Source organism: Lucilia sericata, unplaced genomic scaffold (genome assembly GCF_015586225.1).
Source record: "Lucilia sericata isolate MDLA Ls3-8-SP2 unplaced genomic scaffold, ASM1558622v1 Contig000540F_arrow, whole genome shotgun sequence".
Lineage (NCBI taxonomy): Eukaryota > Metazoa > Arthropoda > Insecta > Diptera > Calliphoridae > Lucilia > Lucilia sericata.
The window spans coordinates 45,001-64,182 of record NW_023994550.1 but is presented as its reverse complement, the minus strand read 5'-3'; the positions used below and the strand labels follow the sequence as shown (position 1 = coordinate 64,182).

The window sequence follows — 19,182 nt, the reverse complement described above, 5'->3', positions numbered from 1 at the left end:
ATCACAAAATACTGATAAATGCAAAAAGTAGCAGTCGTAGAGTTGTAGTTGAATAGAAAAAAAAAAACAACAACTAACACACAAATACTCATGTTCCAAAGAAATAAACAGGACGAGCTGAAAAGAGAAATACAACAAAAATAAAGGAATATTTTAACACACACACCCAAACACTAAATCTTTCCATAATAATCCTCTGCAGTTCGGGGTAGTCGTTTCGTACTGGTGATTTAACATGTAGTTAACACTTGGATATATAATGGAATGTTAATTTTTTTCAACATTAGGAATACTTAAATAGCAATTGACTCTTTTCTGCATTACTTAAGTACACTAAAGTGACAATTGACTTCCTTTCTGCATTACCAAGGGTAAATATCAGAACTAAAGATATATGAATTCTTATGCATAAGTAGTTAGAAGTTTGAAAAAATTGTATCCTAAAGTATATAAATTGATTAAATTTAAAACTGCTGGGATGTCCTTCAATCAAACTTACTGCTACCAACAACAACTACAGCAACTGCTGTTCGATGTTGTTAAAAAGGTTATTAGTAAATACGACCATAAATGTATATGTATACATACTACATATATGACTACTTATGCATGTATTTGTGTACAGAGGATTTTTAATGGTGTTAGGACATAGACTTGGTATTTAAAGGGGATTTTTAAGAAATTTTAGTTCCAATCGTGGTATTTTATATGAACCATTATATAGCAAAATTTTTGCTTAAATTTTGAACATTTTAGCATTCAGAATAGGGGTTTATATAGTTTAATTTACCCTTAATCGTGACTCTTTAAAAATCAAATTCAATTGTGGTCCCTCCTACAGTCCAATTTGTGCTACAGTATCTTCATGATCGGTAAATTTTTCAAGATCAGAATATAATCTAAACCAGACTATAGATCGGACTAAAGTCGACACTGTAGAACATAATATCGTCGGGACTATAGACCAGACTATAGCCGAGACTTTAGACCAGACTATATTCGAGACCATAGACTAAACTATATTTGAGAGCATAGACCAGATTATAGTCGAGTCTATAGACCAGACTATATCCGAGACTATAGACCAGACTTTAAACCAAACTGTAGTCGAGACTATAAACCAGACTATACTCTAGACTATAGATCAGACTATAGTCATATCTGTAGTCAAGTCTATAAACCTGACCATAGTCGAGACTATAGACCTGACAATTATGAGACTATAGGTCCGACTATAGTCGAATCTATAAACCAGGCTATAATCGAGACTATGGTCGACCAGACTTTAGTCGAGACTATACCCCAGACTATAGTGGAAACTATAGACCAGACTATAGTCGAGACTATAGACCAGACTATAGTCGATACTATAGACCATACTATAGTCGAGACTGTAGCCCAGACTATAGTCGAGACTATACATAGACCAGACTATAGTCGAGACTATAGACCAGACTATAGTCGAGACTGTAGACCAGACTATAGTCGACACTATATACCAGAATATACACCAGAGAATAGTAGGAATTATAGACCAGACAAAACTTTATGTATCCGAGATTATAAACCAGAATATATTCGAGGCTTTAGACAGGACTATAGTCATGGCTATAGATCAGACTATATCCGAACTATATACAAGATTATAAAGCAGAATATATTCGAGACTATACAAATTATAAGGTATACTTTCGACCACATTATCCTCCAAATGGTAAACGAACATACGATTTCCCCACCGTGAGACGCCCCTGGTTTCTTATGCAATTTAAATTGATGCATTTTAATTTCACAGAAAAACAAAATGAATGCAAAAGAAAAAGAAAACCAACAAAAGCGGAAGTAAGTAAAAACACATAAAACGGAAGTATTATTTAGATACACTTCTGGTTTAGTTAAGGATGCCAGTTTTTGCTGAATAAAACAAAACTGAAGCAAAACAAAAAAACAAGAAAAAGGTCATAAAAAGGATGCAAAAAGTAGTTGGGCATTCATGTATGACTGACTGACTATGTGTGCATAAATATATGAAGTGTATTCTAGAAAAACTTTTTACAGCTGTATTTCACAAGAATGATTTATTTTACATCGCTTTTTTCTATTTTCTTTCACAAAGTGCACTTTTCCAAAACTATTTGTGTGTACGTATGCCATTGTGTTTATTTTCAAATATTTTATAGGTTTTTCATTACTTTTCGGTTTATGGGCTTTATCTTTAGAAAGAAAAATAAATGGAAAAAGAGAACTAAGAGAAAAATTTTAACAAAAATACTTTAATAATGTGTGGCTGGACAAAATTCGATTATATTTCAAACTTTAAACGTTGCAGCTTTAATAAGACACTACCTTTGTAACTCCTAAAACATGTATGCTTCATTTATTTCTTTCTAATTTCCATATGAAGACAACTTCTTTCATTTGTATTTTCTTATCCTTGTACTTTATATTCCCAATTGTATTATTTCGATTACAATTTCCCAAACTTAGTTTTACGCTTTTAAAAGAACTACAATTATCATTTGCTTTGTACAAAAGAAATACAAACATGTCTAGAATATTTAGTTTTTAGAAAACTTTACAAATAGTTTTCGTGTTTAATAAACACAACATCTTTTTTCAGCAAATAGTTACCACATATTCAAATAAACAAAAAGTTTTGCGGTTCTGCTATTTCATGTTGAATTAAACAAAACAATGAAATATTTAAAATATTGCAAAAAAATGGAATAAGAGAAAATACAAAAACTCACAATTTTCAAATGTGAAAATTTAATAAGTTCTTTAAGTTCCCAAATAAATTAAGTTATTAAACACGTTTAAGAAATTATACTCACGATAATATATTTGACACACAAGTATAATATTGTACAAAATTTAACTTCCGGCATTTAAATTGTGATATAATGAGCGTGAAAATAAATGAGTATGAGTTTATAAAGTCACAATTAAATACACTCGAAAAATTAGTTAATAGCCTTAAACTATACAGTAGTAGTAGACTAGACTATAGATTAGACTAGACTATAGATTAGACTAGACTATAGATTAGACTGGACTAGACTAGACTAGGCTATAGATTTGACTAGGCTATAGACTTGACTAGGCTATAGACTTGACTAGGCTATAGACTAGACTATAGACTAGACTATAGACTAGACTATAGACTAGACTATAGACTAGACTATAGACTAGACTATAGACTAGACTATAGACTAGACTATAGACTAGACTATAGACTAGACTATAGACTAGACTATAGACTAGACTATAGACTAGACTATAGACTAGACTATATAGATTAGACTATAGACTAGACTATAGACTATAGACTAGACTATAGACTAGACTATAGACTAGACTATAGACTAGACTATAGACTAGACTATAGACTAGACTATAGACTAGACTATAGACTAGACTATAGACTAGACTAGACTACTATAGACTAGACTATAGACTAGACTATAGACTAGACTATAGACTAGACTATAGACTAGACTATAGACTAGACTATAGACTAGACTATAGACTAGACTATAGACTAGACTATAGACTAGAATAGACTAGACTATAGACTAGACTATAGACTAGACTATAGACTAGACTATAGACTAGACTATAGACTAGACTATAGACTAGACTATAGACTAGACTATAGACTAGACTATAGACTAGACTAGACTAGACTATAGACTAGTCTATAGACTAGACTATAGACTAGACTATAGAATAGACTATTGACCAGACTATAGACTAGACTATAGACTTGACTATAGACTAGACTATTGACTATGCTATAGACTGGACTATAGGCTAGACTATAGACTAGACTATAGACTAGAATATAGACTAGACTATAGACAAGACTATAGACTAGACTATAGACTAGACTATAGTCTAGACTATAGACTACACTATAGACTAGACTATAGACTAGACTATAGACTACACTATAGACTAGACTATAGACTAGACTATAGACTACACTATAGACTAGACTATAGACTAGACTATAGACTAGACTATAGACTAGACTATAGACTAGACTATAGACTGGACTATAGACTAGACTATAGACTAGACTATAGACTAGACTATAGACTAGACTATAGACTAGACTATAGACTAGACTATAGACTAGACTATAGACTAGACTATAGACTAGACTATAGACTAGACTATAGACTAGACTATAGACTAGACTATAGACTAGACTATAGACTAGACTATAGACTAGACTATAGACTAGACTATAGACTAGACTATAGACTAGACTATAGACTAAACTATAGACTAGACTATAGACTAGACTATAGACTAGACTATAGACTAGACTATAGACTAGACTATAGACTAGACTATAGACTAGACTATAGACTAAACTATAGACTAAACTATAGACTATACTATAGACTAGACTATAGACTAGACTATAGACTAGACTATAGACTAGACTATAGACTAGACTATAGACTAGACTATAGACTAGACTATAGACTAGACTATAGACTAGACTATAGACTAGACTATAGACTAGACTATAGACTAGACTATAGACTAGACTATAGACTAGACTATAGACTAGACTATAGACTAGACTATAGACTAGACTATAGACTAGACTATAGACTAGACTATAGACTAGACTATAGACTAGACTATAGACTAGACTATAGACTAGACTATAGACTAGACTATAGACTAGACTATAGACTAGACTATAGACTAGACTATAGACTAGACTATAGACTAGACTATAGACTAGACTATAGACTAGACTATAGACTAGACTATAGACTAGACTATAGACTAGACTATAGACTAGACTATAGACTAGACTATAGACTACTATAGACTAGACTATAGACTAGACTATAGACTAGACTATAGACTAGACTATAGACTAGACTATAGACTAGACTATAGACTAGACTATAGACTAGACTATAGACTAGACTATAGACTAGACTATAGACTAGACTATAGACTAGACTATAGACTAGACTGTAGACTAGAATATAGAATAGGCTATATAGATTATAGACATGACCATATTATATCCCATAGAAACCATGACTAATTCTTTTCTCTCTCTGTATATTAACTTTATACATTAATACGTTATTATTTGAGGTAGGTCAAGCATATTTTGTATTTATGTAGTATTTGCTATAATCATGTTTATCTATTGACAAAAACACATGTTTAAGTACATCGTGGTCATCGAATGTACGGACCGCAAAAACGATAAATTATAACTAAAGTTTAGCTAAAGGCTAAAAAGCAAACAAACAAATATCACTCCAGTAAAATGACAACCAAACCAAACATTTTGTTTGTATAGTATGTTTGCGAGAATGGTTAAGAGTGGTTGGGTTTATCAGTTGGAACATTATTTGTAAGGAAAGACAATGTACCAAGAAGTAGTTAAATTAAACTTAAAGAAAGTAACGGGTTTTCCGATAAAGGCAGTTAAATTTGGGAACTATTGTTCAAAAAGGAATAACGATATTTTTTAATGCAACTTAATAGCCATTTATAAATACATTTTAATTATTGAGCTTGTCCTAACAGATTATTTTGCAACTCTCTTTGTAAGGTCACTTAGTAAAGTAAATATTTATCCAAATAATTTCCTTCCTTCTACTTCTTGTTTATTTAAATGAGATTTATACAATAAACGATTAACGTTTATGACATTTACATTTCCATGTGCGTGGTGGTGTGTTTTGGTTTATTCCTTCGGTGGCAAAGATTAAAATAAATTTATTGTATTTTTTTGATTTTCTTAACTCTTGCATTTGTAAATACTGAATCGCCCTTCTAAATGCAAGTATAAAATCAATGTTTAATAAAAAAATTTTAAAGTGATTTTAAGAAAGTACTTTAGTTGATTGCTATAACGCGTTTAAGTATTTTATATAATGATAAGAAAATGTAATCGAATTGAATTAAATTAATAAAACGTGATCGAAAAGAACACATGGTGTTTTTAAGACCACCCAAATTAATATAATAAAAGAAAGCATTAACAAATTTTAGGTGTCTTAAGACGTCTGCATCATACAGCTAATAAAAGGAAGAGGACCTCTGAATTTCGAAGAAATTTAATATAATTTTATTTACTTATTATTGATTTTGATTCTGTTAAATCTCAGTAAGAAATTAAATCATTAGATACAGTGTAGACTATAGACTAGACTAGACTACAAGACTATAGACTAGACTATAGACTAGACTAAGACACTAGACTATACTAGCTACTAGACTATAGACTAGACTATTAGAACTAGACTATAGACTAGACTATAGACTAGACTACTAGACTAGACTACTAATATACTAGACTATAGACTAGACTATAGACAGACTATAGACCTAAGACTATAGACTAGACTATCGACTAGACTATGACTAGACATAGACTAGACTAAGACTAACTATAGACTAGTAGACTATAGACTAGACCTATAGACTAGACTATAGACTAGACTATAGACTAGACTATAGACTAACTAGACTAGATATAGAACTAGACTATAGACTAGACTATAGACTAGACTATAGACGAGACCTCATAGACTAGACTATAGACTAGACTAATAACTAGACTATAGACTAGACTATAGACTAGAACTATAGACTAGACTATAGACGAGACATAGACTATACTAGACTAGACTATAGACTATAGACTAGAGACTAGACTATAGACTAAGCTAGATACTATAGACTAGACTAATGACTAGACTATAGACTAGACTATAGACTAGACTATAGACTAAGACTATAGACTAGACTATAGACTAGACTATAGACTAGACTATAGACTAGACTATAGACTAGACTATAGACTAGACTATAGACTAAGACCTATAGACTAGACTTAGACTATAGACTATAACTAGACCTATACTAGACTAGACTACTAGAACTAGACTATAGATAACCATAGACTAGACTATAGACTAGACTATAGAACTAGACTATAGACTAGAACTATAGACTAGACTATAGACTAGACTATAGACTAGACTATAGACTAGACTATAGACTAGACTATAGACTAGACTATAGACTAGACTATAGACTAGACTATAGACTAGACTATAGACTAGACTATAGACTAGACTATAGACTAGACTATAGACTAGACTATAGACTAGACTATAGACTAGACTATAGACTAGACTAGACTAGACTATAGACTAGACTATAGACTAGACTATAGACTAGACTATAGACTAGACTATAGACTAGACTAGATACTTGACTATATACTAGATTAGAGTGACTAGACTACTAATATATACTAAGTACTTATACTTTATAATTTCCTTAACAGCTACTGTTAGCACATTTCAACTGATGACATGCCAACTGCAATACAAAAGACACTTGCCGTAGCGAAGAAAAATCTTAATAATCTGCATTTATTTTAACATTCATCAAAATTTGCAATTCTTTTATATTAAAGTTTTATTATCATGCTACAAGCGTTAAGATTAAAAACAGCCAACTGCAAGTTTTTCACAACTTGAAGGTAAAATGCAGAAGCAGAGTAAAAATAAATCCAAGACCCTTTATACAATATTATGCGAATACTACGTACACAGATAACCTTCCTTTTTGGAAAAAGACAAAAAAAATCCGACACGTCATATGCACGTTAAAATACACAAATGCAACGATGATCGTAAAAATTACTGAAATGAAGGGAAATACATTCTCGTACAGTAAAAACGAATGAAAAGAAGAAATAAATATTGCTAACCAAGGATATTTTTTACGATGCTACAGTCTGGCAAGCATTAGTTTGAAAGAAGAAAGAATAAGGAAAACAAAAGTTTGCACAATGGGGAGATGAAAGTTTTAATAACGAGAACTGAAATTTTAACATTTACTAAGACTAGAAGCATAAAGTTTTACTCCCCTGATATTTTATATCAATGCAATAATCTAGTGACCCATAGTGCATTTATCTTTTTCCACCCTTTTCTCACATTTCCTATAATATGGCAATATTTGATTGTTGTTAACTTTATAGTGTTAACGGCTCAAAATACCTTCTTAGGTACGAGGTATAAGTCACGGCATTACAACTAACAAAAATAAACTTTATATGAGTTACGATTTTATGACCTTTTTTAACTTGCAAGAAAAATATACTAAAAGTAATAAAAATAAAAACAAAAGCCAAACTTAAGTATGAGTTGTCAAGACCAAAGGTGGTCTACTATTGTTCTAAAATGTAGGGATACGTATATCTTAACTCCAGGAGCGGCTATCAAATAATATAAAGTAAAAGTATTCAAACTAAATCGATGGCAATTGCAGTTAAGACTAAACTGCAACTACTAGAAACTATTTATTACTACTGGTTTACTACGTCGATTTGTCACAATTTCTTTGCTTTGGATTGGTTACATTTTTCTCCTTTTTCTAAAAAAATAAAATAAATAAATATTATTTTTGTGCACTTGTAAAACAAGTAGTCACGTCTTGTCATTATTTACACCATTAGTAAAATGTATAAAAAGACGTTTTTTCGCAACTGTATAAGTGTTGATATGATGTTAGAAATGAGATTTGTACCCCTAACCTAGGTTAACAAATCAAATTATTTGTTTTTCAAACAGGTGTGTACAGATGGGATAGTTGTAGTAAGGTTGTTTTGGGAGCTCTAGAGAAAATTTCGAATAATTTTTAGTTCAGTTTCTAGTTCAGTTCTAGTTTAGTTCTAGTTCTAGATTAGTTCTAGTTCAGTTCTAGTTCAGTTCTAGATCAGTTCTAGTTCAGTTTCTAGTTCAATTCTAGTTCAGTTCTAGTTCAGTTCTAGTTCAGTTCTAGTTCAGTTCTAGTTCAGTTCTAGTTCAGTTCTAGTTCAGTTCTAGTTCAGTTCTAGTTCAGTCTAGTTCAGTTCTAGTTCAGTTCTAGTTCAGTTTCTAGTTCAGTTCTAGTTCAGTTCTAGTTCAGTTCTAGTTCATGTCTAGTTCAGTTCTAGTTCAGTTCTAGTTCAGTTCTAGTTCAGTTCTAGTTCAGTTCTAGTTCAGTTCTAGTTCAGTTCTAGTTCAGTTCTAGTTCAGTTCTAGTTCAGTTCTAGTTCAGTTCTAGTTCAGTTCTAGTTCAGTTCTAGTTCAGTTCTAGTTCAGTTCTAGTTCAGTTCTAGTTCAGTTCTAGTTCAGTTCTAGTTCAGTTCTAGTTCAGTTCTAGTTCAGTTCTAGTTCAGTTCTAGTTCAGTTCTAGTTCAGTTCTAGTTCAGTTCTAGTTCAGTTCTAGTTCAGTTCTAGTTCAGTTCTAGTTCAGTTCTAGTTCAGTTCTAGTTCAGTTCTAGTTCAGTTCTAGTTCAGTTCTAGTTCAGTTCTAGTTCAGTTCTAGTTCAGTTCAAGTTCAAGTTCAGTACTAGTTCAGTTCAAGTTCAAGTTCAGTACTAGTTCAGTTCTAGTTCAGTTCTAGTTCAGTTCTTGTTCAGTTCTTGTTCAGTTCTAGTTCAGTTCTAGTTCAGTTCAGTTTCTAGTTCAGTTCTAGTTCAGTTCTAGTTCAGTTCTAGTTCAGTTCTAGTTCAGTTCTAGTTCAGTTCTAGTTCAGTTCTAGTTCAGTTCTAGTTCAGTTCTAGTTCAGTTCTAGTTCAGTTCTAGTTCAGTTCTAGTTCAGTTCTAGTTCAGTTCTAGTTCAGTTCTAGTTCAGTTCAAGTTCAGTACTAGTTCAGTTCTAGTTCAGTTCTAGTTCAGTTCTTGTTCAGTTCTAGTTCAGTTCTAGTTCAGTTCTAGTTCAGTTCTAGTTCAGTTCTAGTTCAGTTCTAGTTCAGTTCTAGTTCAGTTTCTAGTTCAGTTCTAGTTCAGTTCTAGTTCAGTTCTAGTTCAGTTCTAGTTCAGTTCTAGTTCAGTTCTAGTTCAGTTCTAGTTCAGTTCTAGTTCAGTTCTAGTTCAATTGTGGTTCAGTAAACATTTTTAATACAAACCCAGTCTGCATTCCTGGCAGTGCTTCTGGTATATCTTTTTTTAAATAAAATGACTGTATTCCCTCTTTTGCAATTTAAAAACATTTCACATTTATTATTGTTTATTTTCTTATTTATATAATACATATATCTTTGTCATATTTAAATTAATATATTATTTGTTTTATTTGATTTTGCTACTACTTATTACTAGATTTTTTTTTTTAAATACACATTTAATAAATTGTTTAAATAATGTTTAATTTCTATTCATTTGACATTCAGTGAATGTATTTTATAACTATAAAACAAGAATTTTTTTACATTTATTAAAAGAAAAAATACTAATATTGAAATTAATTAAAGCTACATATTACTGGTGTTATGTTTAAAGACAAATATCGTTTAGATTTGTATTAATATTTATTTTTTAGTTTAAATGCTAATCACTATAAAATTTTTAATGCACAGACATACATATAAGTGTATTAACTTATAAATAAATAAAAATATTTTAACCAATAATTAATTTTTTAGTTGAATTTCAATAGGAACCAAAATTACAGCCAGAAATTATATTTAAATTTAAGTATTTAACAGTTTCTTTTTATAGCAGATTTTTTCTGAGGTCATGATTGATAGAAATTGATGTGGGACAATACAACACTTACCCAAAACCTTTCGTCTCGAATTTAGAGATGTTCGTTTTATTAATATCCATTCAACTAGCCTTTTGATGAAAAATTTGTTGTTGTTGTGCATAATTGCATGTTCTTAAAAAATGTTTCTGGGATACCAGTGTCTATGGTGGAAATCAAACTCACGATCCTTAACATCGATACAATTCTTTGAATTTGTTTAAACTGAACTGAAGTTCTAGTACATTTTTAGTTGAGTCCTAGTTCAGCTCTAGTTCAGTTCTAATACAGTTCTAGTTTAGTTTTAATTCAGTTCTAGTTCAGTTCTAGTTCAGTTCTAGTTCAGTCTAGTTCAGTTCTAGTTCAGTTCTAGTTCAGTTCTAGTTCAGTTCAGTTCAGTTCTAGTTCAGTTCTAGTTCAGTTCTAGTTCAGTTCCAGTTCAGTTCTAGTTCAGTTCTAGTTCAGTTCTAGTTCAGTTCTAGTTCAGTTCTAGTCAGTTCTAGTTCAGTTCTAGTTCAGTTCTAGTTCAGTTCTAGTTCAGTTCTAGTTCAGTTCTAGTTCAGTTCTAGTTCAGTTTAGTTCAGTTCTAGTTCAGTTCAGTTCAGTTCTAGTTCAGTTCTAGTTCAGTTCTATTTCAGTTCTAGTCAGTTCTAGTTCAGTTCTAGTTCAGTTCTAGTTCAGTTCTAGTTCAGTTCTAGTTCAGTTCTAGTTCAGTTCTAGTTCAGTTCTAGTTCAGTTCTAGTTCAGTTCTAGTTCAGTTCTAGTTCAGTTCTAGTTCAGTTCTAGTTCAGTTCTAGTTCAGTTCTAGTTCAGTTCTAGTTCAGTTCTAGTTCAGTTCTAGTTCAGTTCTAGTTCAGTTCTAGTTCAGTTCTAGTTCAGTTCAAGTTCAGTTCTAGTTCAGTTCTAGTTCAGTTCAGTTCTAGTTTAGTTCTAGTTCAGTTCTAGTTCAGTTCTAGTTCAGTTCTAGTTCAGTTCTAGTTCAGTTCTAGTTCAGTTCTAGTTCAGTTCTAGTTCAGTTCTAGTTCAAGTTCAGTTCTAGTTCAGTTCTAGTTCAGTTCTAGTTCAGTTCTAGTTCAGTTCTAGTTCAGTTCTAGTTCAGTTCTAGTTCAGTTCTAGTTCAGTTCTAGTTCAGTTTAGTTCAGTTCTAGTTCAGTTCTAGTTCAGTTCTAGTTCAGTTCTAGTTCAGTTCTAGTTCAGTTCTAGTTCAGTTCTAGTTCAGTTCTAGTTCAGTTCTAGTTCAGTTCTAGTTCAGTTCTAGTTCAGTTCTAGTTCAGTTCTAGTTCAGTTCTAGTTCAGTTCTAGTTCAGTTCTAGTTCAGTTCTAGTTCAGTTCTAGTTCAGTTCTAGTTCAGTTCTAGTTCAGTTCTAGTTCAGTTCTAGTTCAGTTCTAGTTCAGTTCTAGTTCAGTTCTAGTTCAGTTCTAGTTCAGTTCTAGTTCAGTTCTAGTTCAGTTCTAGTTCAGTTCTAGTTCAGTTCTAGTTCAGTTCTAGTTCAGTTCTAGTTCAGTTCTAGTTCAGTTCTAGTTCAGTTCTAGTTCAGTTCTAGTTCAGTTCTAGTTCAGTTAGTTCAGTTCTAGTTCAGTTCTAGTTCAGTTCTAGTTCAGTTCTAGTTCAGTTCTAGTTCAGTTCTAGTTCAGTTCTAGTTCAGTTCTAGTTCAGTTCTAGTTCAGTTCTAGTTCAGTTCTAGTTCAGTTCTAGTTCAGTTCTAGTTCAGTTCTAGTTCAGTTCTAGTTCAGTTCTAGTTCAGTTCTAGTTCAGTTCTAGTTCAGTTCTAGTTCAGTTTAGTTCTAGTTCAGTTCTAGTTCAGTTCTAGTTCAGTTCTAGTTCAGTTCTAGTTCAGTTCTAGTTCAGTTCTAGTTCAGTTCTAGTTCAGTTCTAGTTCAGTTCTAGTTCAGTTCTAGTTCAGTTCTAGTTCAGTTCTAGTTCAGTTCTAGTTCAGTTCTAGTTCAGTTCTAGTTCAGTTCTAGTTCAGTTCTAGTTCAGTTCTAGTTCAGTTCTAGTTCAGTTCTAGTTCAGTTCTAGTTCAGTTCTAGTTCAGTTCTAGTTCAGTTCTAGTTCAGTTCTAGTTCAGTTCTAGTTCAGTTCTAGTTCAGTTCTAGTTCAGTTCTAGTTCAGTTCTAGTTCAGTTCTAGTTCAGTTCTAGTTCAGTTCTAGTTCAGTTCTAGTTCAGTTCTAGTTCAGTTCTAGTTCAGTTCTAGTTCAGTTCTAGTTCAGTTCTAGTTCAGTTCTAGTTCAGTTCTAGTCAGTTCTAGTTCTTTAGTTCAGTTCTAGTTCAGTTCTAGTTCAGTTCTAGTTCAGTTCTAGTTCAGTTCTAGTTCAGTTCTAGTTCAGTTCTAGTTCAGTTCTAGTTCAGTTCTAGTTCAGTTCTAGTTCAGTTCTAGTTCAGTTCTAGTTCAGTTCTAGTTCAGTTCTAGTTCAGTTCTAGTTCAGTTCTAGTTCAGTTTAGTAGTTAGTTCTAGTTCAGTTCTAGTTCAGTTCTAGTTCAGTTCTAGTTCAGTTCTAGTTCAGTTCTAGTTCAATTCTAGTACAGTTCTAGTTCAGTTCCAATTCACTCTAATTCTATTTCATTTCCTGTTCATTTCTTGCCCAGTTCTAGTACAGTTTTAGCTCATTTGTAATTTAGTTCTAGTTCTACTTGCATGACTTGTTCTTAAGAATAGTTTTTGGTAAATAAATCAAAACTCTGTAGATATTTTATTTAATATTCTTTTTATTTAATTTTTATTTGTTTTAGTTTTTTATTTAAACACAATTAGAATAATAATTTAATTGTATTTCATAGTATTAGGACATGTGATTTATTTTTTGAAAGTTTGTAATAAATTTATTATCGTTTTATTTTTATCATATACATATAAATATTAAATTTTTTACAAACTAATTTTTTGACTACATTTTACACATTTATATCGCAGTTTTTTGTGTTTTACATGAGTGATATTCCAAACATAACTTTAAAAACTTTACACAACTGATTTGATTTACATGTAATTTGAAATTGATCTTTCTCAGGTCAAAGGTCATTGTTCTTTGTTTCAGTTAGTTTTTTGTTTTGGAATTGCATCATCTTATTGTAATTTATTTTTTACACATTTTTAATGTTTTTTATTATTAAATTAAAAAAAGCAGAAGGTTTTTTATTAAGAGATCTAGTATGATTTTCAAATTAAATTTTATTATAATTACAAATTCATTGAATTCAAATTTTGTTTAATTTCATTGCTTTTTTAATTTACAAATCAAATTTTATTTTATTAATTACAATTTTTAATTGAGATCATAAATATACATATAATTTAAATATTATAAATTTTGCCTTTAGTTTTCTACTTTTTCACTAAAAACAAAATTAATTAATGACTTTAGTTTCTGTTTAGTTTAAACTAATTTATTTTTGCTCTCTACTGTATAAATAGTTAATTTTCAATATGTAATATAATTTGCAATTTATATGTTTTATGATTTATTTTTTCAAGTTTTAAGTTTATTTTTATATTAATTAAAATTTATTAAAAATTAAATAATTTCTTTATGTGGCTATAACCTTATTTGGTTTAATTTTCCTTTATACCTGTATTTATAAACAAAGTAATAATTATAGGTATTTATTTATTTTTTTTTGTTTTTATTTTATTTTAAATCTAGTATGTTGCAATTATTTTTTTATAGGAGAAGTTCAACGTTGAAAGGTGCCTCATTTTAGTTTATTAACAATTTTGTGTAAAAAATAATAGACCCGTTCGTTTATTTACATCCACAAAAACACACGTAAAGCATTTAATAAATTAATCATCCCTGTAAAGAAATTTTAGAACAAACATTATTATTAATACAATTTTAAAAATAAACAGTTGTATTTAATTAACTATATATATTTAATTTCATGTTATACAACATAAACCATTTTATGGGGCCTTTTTCTAGTTCAGTTCTACTTTAGTTCTAGTTCTTGTTCAGTTTAAGATCAGTTTAAGATCAGTTCTAGTTCAGTTCTAGTTCAGTTCTAGTTCAGTTCTAGTTCAGTTCTAGTTCAGTTTAATTCAGTTCCAGTTCTAGTTCAGTTTTAGTTTAGTTCTAGTTCAGTTCTAGTTCAGTTCTAGTTCAGTTCTAGTTCAGTTCTAGTTCAGTTCTAGTTCAGTTCTAGTTCAGTTCTAGTTCAGTTCTAGTTCAGTTCTAGTTCAGTTCTAGTTCAGTTCTAGTTCAGTTCTAGTTCAGTTCTAGTTCAGTTTCTAGTTCAGTTCTAGTTCAGTTCTAGTTCAGTTCTAGTTCAGTTCTAGTTCTGTTCTAGTTCAGTTCTAGTTCAGTTCTAGTTCAGTTCTAGTTCAAGTTCTAGTTCAGTTCTAGTTCAGTTCTAGTTCAGTTCTAGTTCAGTTCTAGTTCAGTTCTAGTTAGTCAGTTCTAGTTCAGTTCTAGTTCAGTTCTAGTTCAGTTCTAGTTGAGTTCTAGTTCAGTTCTAGTTGAGTTCTAGTTCAGTTCTAGTTCAGTTCTAGTTCAGTTCTAGTTCAGTTCTAGTTCAGTTCTAGTTCAGTTCTAGTTCAGTTCTAGTTCAGTTCTAGTTCAGTTCTAGTTCAGTTCTAGTTCAGTTCTAGTTCAGTTCTAGTTCAGTTCTAGTTCAGTTCTAGTTCAGTTCTAGTTCAGTTTCTAGTTCAGTTCTAGTTCAGTTCTAGTTCAGTTCTAGTTCAGTTCTAGTTCAGTTCTAGTTCAGTTCTAGTTCAGTTCTAGTTCAGTTCTAGTTCAGTTCTAGTTCAGTTCTAGTTCAGTTCTAGTTTCAGTTCTAGTTCAGTTCTAGTTCAGTTCTAGTTCAGTTCTAGTTCAGTTCTAGTTCAGTTCTAGTTCAGTTCTAGTTCAGTTCTAGTTCAGTTCTAGTTCAGTTCTAGTTCAGTTCTAGTTCAGTTCTAGTTCAGTTCTAGTTCAGTTCTAGTTCAGTTCTAGTTTCAGTTCTAGTTCAGTTCTAGTTCAGTTCTAGTTCAGTTCTAGTTCAGTTCTAGTTCAGTTCTAGTTCAGTTCTATTTAAGTTCTAGTTCAGTTCTAGTTCAGTTCTAGTTCAGTCTAGTTCAGTTCTATTCAGTCTAGTTCAGTCTAGTTCAGTTCTAGTTCAGTTCTAGTTTCAGTTCTAGTTCAGTTCTAGTTCAGTTCTCTTACAGGTTCTAGTTCAGTCTAATTCTAGTCAGTTCTAGTTCAGTTCTAATTCTAGTTCAGTTCTAGTTCAGTTCTAATTCTACTTCAGTTCTAGTTCATGTTCTAATTCTAGTTTCAGTTCTAGTTCAGTTCTAGCGGTGGTTTCTAACAGAGTTCTTGTTGCGTTCTTGCTGAGTTCTAGTGGAGTTACAGTGGAGTTCTAGTAGATTTTCAGTTGAGTGCTTTTAGAGGTCAAGTTCAGTTCCAGTTTAGTTACAATCCACATCTAGTACTGTTCTAATCCTGTTCTAGAACAGTGCTAAACCAGTTTTAGTACAATTCTAATACAGTCCAATAATTTTATCCTGCAGTTTCTGAGTTGTACGATTTTTTATTCATGTGGTCATCACCCACTCAAGATATTAAAATATGAAGTAGTCTCTAGTTCACTCTTGACATTTAAGAAGTGCAAATACAAATTTGAAGAAAATCTATCAAATCTTTAAGCTTTCTGTAGACTTCAGTCAGGCATACAAAATACATAAACTTTAATATATAAAGAATTAGTATTAAGCACTTTTAGATAATTTTGTTTGTCGCTTTTGAAACGTGTCAATAATTTACTGTTCTGTTAATTAATACTGCAATACAAAATCATTAAATAAATAGATACAAAGTCATTTTATATGTATTATTTTTAATTGACTCTAAAAATGTTGTTAATACTATTGCAGTTATAAATTGATAAATGATGTTTTGCCTAATAAATTTTGGCGAAAAACTTTTATAGATCATAAAAATGTTAAAAGATTTATTTTGGAATTAAAATAAAAAAAAAAACAGTTGTAAGCAGTGTGTTAGTTTTAAAACTTCTAAACTAATGTTTTCCTAAAACTGAATCTCGAGAACTATAAATAAATAAACTAAAGAAGATTTTACTTTCCAATTTTCTACATTTTTCAACATACATACTCAATTTAGTTCTTTAATTAGACTTCAAAACTGTACCACAATTTATAAACCTTTTATACATTCTAAATTATTTTGCTCTTTTTTATATTTGGATCATAAAAACTACTTTGAAATAATTTACGACCAAAAACAAAAATTCTACAATAATCTTTAGTTGTTTTTGGAATTTTTGACGTTGACAGCATAAAAAATTCGTAATCGTTACGCACAATTAAAATAAACAATTCGTTGTGTAGACATACAACACTTAACTATGGGCACATATGCTTCCATCTCATCATCAGCAGCAACAACGTCATCAAAAAATTATCAAAAGACCACGAAGACGTAGTGCTACTTACTTTTTTAATGTACTATTTATATGAAGTAGAAAACACAATAAGAACGACACACGACAATTGCAAAGAAGGGACTTCAATTCTAGTTCAGTTCTAATTCAGTTGTAGTTCAGTTCTAGTTCAGTTCTAGTTCAGTTCTAGTTGTTCAGTCAGTTCTTAGTTCAGTTCTAGTTCAGTTCTAGTTCAGTTCTAGTTCAGTTCTAGTTCAGTTCTGAGTTTCAGTTCTAGTTCAGTTCTAGTTCAGTTTAGTCAGTTTCTAGTCAGTTCTAGTTCAGTTCTAGTCAGTTCTAGTTCAGTTCTTAGTTCGTTCTAGTTCAGTTCTAGTTCAGTTCTAGTCAGTTCTAGTTCAGTTCTCGTCAGTTCTAGTCAGTCTAGTTCAGTTCTAGTTCAGTTCTAGTTCAGTTCTAGTCAGTTCTAGTTCAGTTCTAGTTCAGTTCTAGTTCAGTTCTAGTCAGTTCTAGTTCAAGTTCTAGTTCAGTTCTAGTTCAGTTCTAGTTCAGTTCTAGTTCAGTTCTAGTTCAGTTCTAGTTCAGTTCTAGTTCAGTTCTAGTTCAGTTCTAGTTCATTCTAGTTCAGTTCTAGTTCAGTTCTAGTTCAGTTCTAGTTCAGTTCTAGTTCAGTTCTAGTTCAGTTCTAGTTCAGTTCTAGTTCAGTTCTAGTTCAGTTCTAGTTCAGTTCTAGTTCAGTTCTAGTTCAGTTCTAGTTCAGTTCTAGTTCAGTTCTAGTTCAGTTCTAGTTCAGTTCTAGTTCAGTTCTAGTTCAGTTCTAGTTCAGTTCTAGTTCTAGTTCCAGTTCAGTTCTAGTTCAGGGTTAGTTCAGTTCTAGTTCAGTTCTAGTTCAGTTTTAGTTCATTTCTAGTTTCAGTTCTAGTTCAGTTCTAGTTCAGTTCTAGTTCAGTTCTAGTTCAGTTCTAGTTCAGTTCTAGTTCAGTTCTAGTTCAGTTCTAGTTCAGTTCTAGTTCAGTTCTAGTTCAGTTCTAGTTCAGTTCTAGTTCAGTTCTAGTTCAGTTCTAGTTCAGTTCTAGTACAGTTCTAGTTCTAGTTCAGTTCTAGTTAATTCTAGTTCAGTTCTAGTTCAGTTCTAGTTCAGTTCTAGTTCAGTTTTAGTTCAGTTCTAGTTCAGTTCTAGTTCAGTTCTAGTTCAGTTCTAGTTCAGTTCTAGTTCAGTTTTAGTTCAGTTCTAGTTCAGTTCTAGTTCAGTTCTAGTTCAGTTCTAGTTCAGTTCTAGTTCAGTTCTAGTTCAGTTCTAGTTCAGTTCTAGTTCAGCTCTAGTTCAGATCTAGTTCAGTTCTAGTGCAGTTTGGTTATGTTCTATTGCATTTCAAAATTTTATATTACGTACTCACTTTAATTCGGAATCAGTCTTCCAATTCTTATTAAAAATCTCAAAAGAAATATTTTGCTCGCATTTTATTATTTTATTTAATTTTCCAACAGTTTTAATGTTTTTTGATGTGTTGTTTTTTCTCCAAAATTAATTTTGATTTCTTTACATTAACGATTTTGTTTGTCTTATTCTTGTGACAAAATATTCCTTACTCAACATAAATATTCTGCCATTTATGTGTAGTGCACAACATTTTATAGACCCATGAAATAATTTTGCCAAAATTCAAAAGTACTTAAGCAATTGTATAAGTAATGTATGAAACTTTATACTAGACTCTTGAATTTCGATTCGTTTTGGTATTTTGAAAAAGATTTATGATTTTTGTACATTTGAAGAACAGTTGTGATTTTTTCAGTTAGTATTTTAAGTGCAAAAGTCTAATAAAATTTGATTTATAATGGTTTTGGGGAAATTAAAATGTCATACAAAATTATAAAATCAACATACAAAATAATATGTTACAAAAGATTTTGAGAGATTTCAAAAAAAAAAAAAAAAAAAAAATGTTTCTACATATTTTTGAAATCAGCGAAATATGTATGTATAGAGTCCAATTTTTAATATAATGCATTAGGTAACATTTATATAGTCCGCCCTCACACCTACACTGATAATGAAACAGCGATGTATTCAAACGATTTGCCAGTCACCAATTTTTCTTTTAATTTTTTCTCAAACTATCGCAACATTTAAACTAATAGCCCCTAAATTGTATGGTGATTGGTGATATCATAAATTCGTCATTCTTTAAACTCATATATTTTTAATATCAGGAAATAAATTATCTAA

The 19,182-nt window shown here is 31.0% G+C and overlaps 1 protein-coding gene across 1 annotated transcript in view; it reads right to left on the bottom strand.

Moving 5' to 3' along the window:
- Nucleotides 1–13,395: 13,395 nt before the first annotated feature.
- The window catches only part of LOC119605961 (protein doublesex-like), a gene marked incomplete at its 5' end in the record, with an annotated part of 49,151 nt that continues 43,364 nt past the window's right edge, over nucleotides 13,396–19,182 (bottom strand). The window contains one exon of the mRNA XM_037959314.1: nucleotides 13,396–14,371. The remainder of the gene's footprint in view (nucleotides 14,372–19,182) is intronic.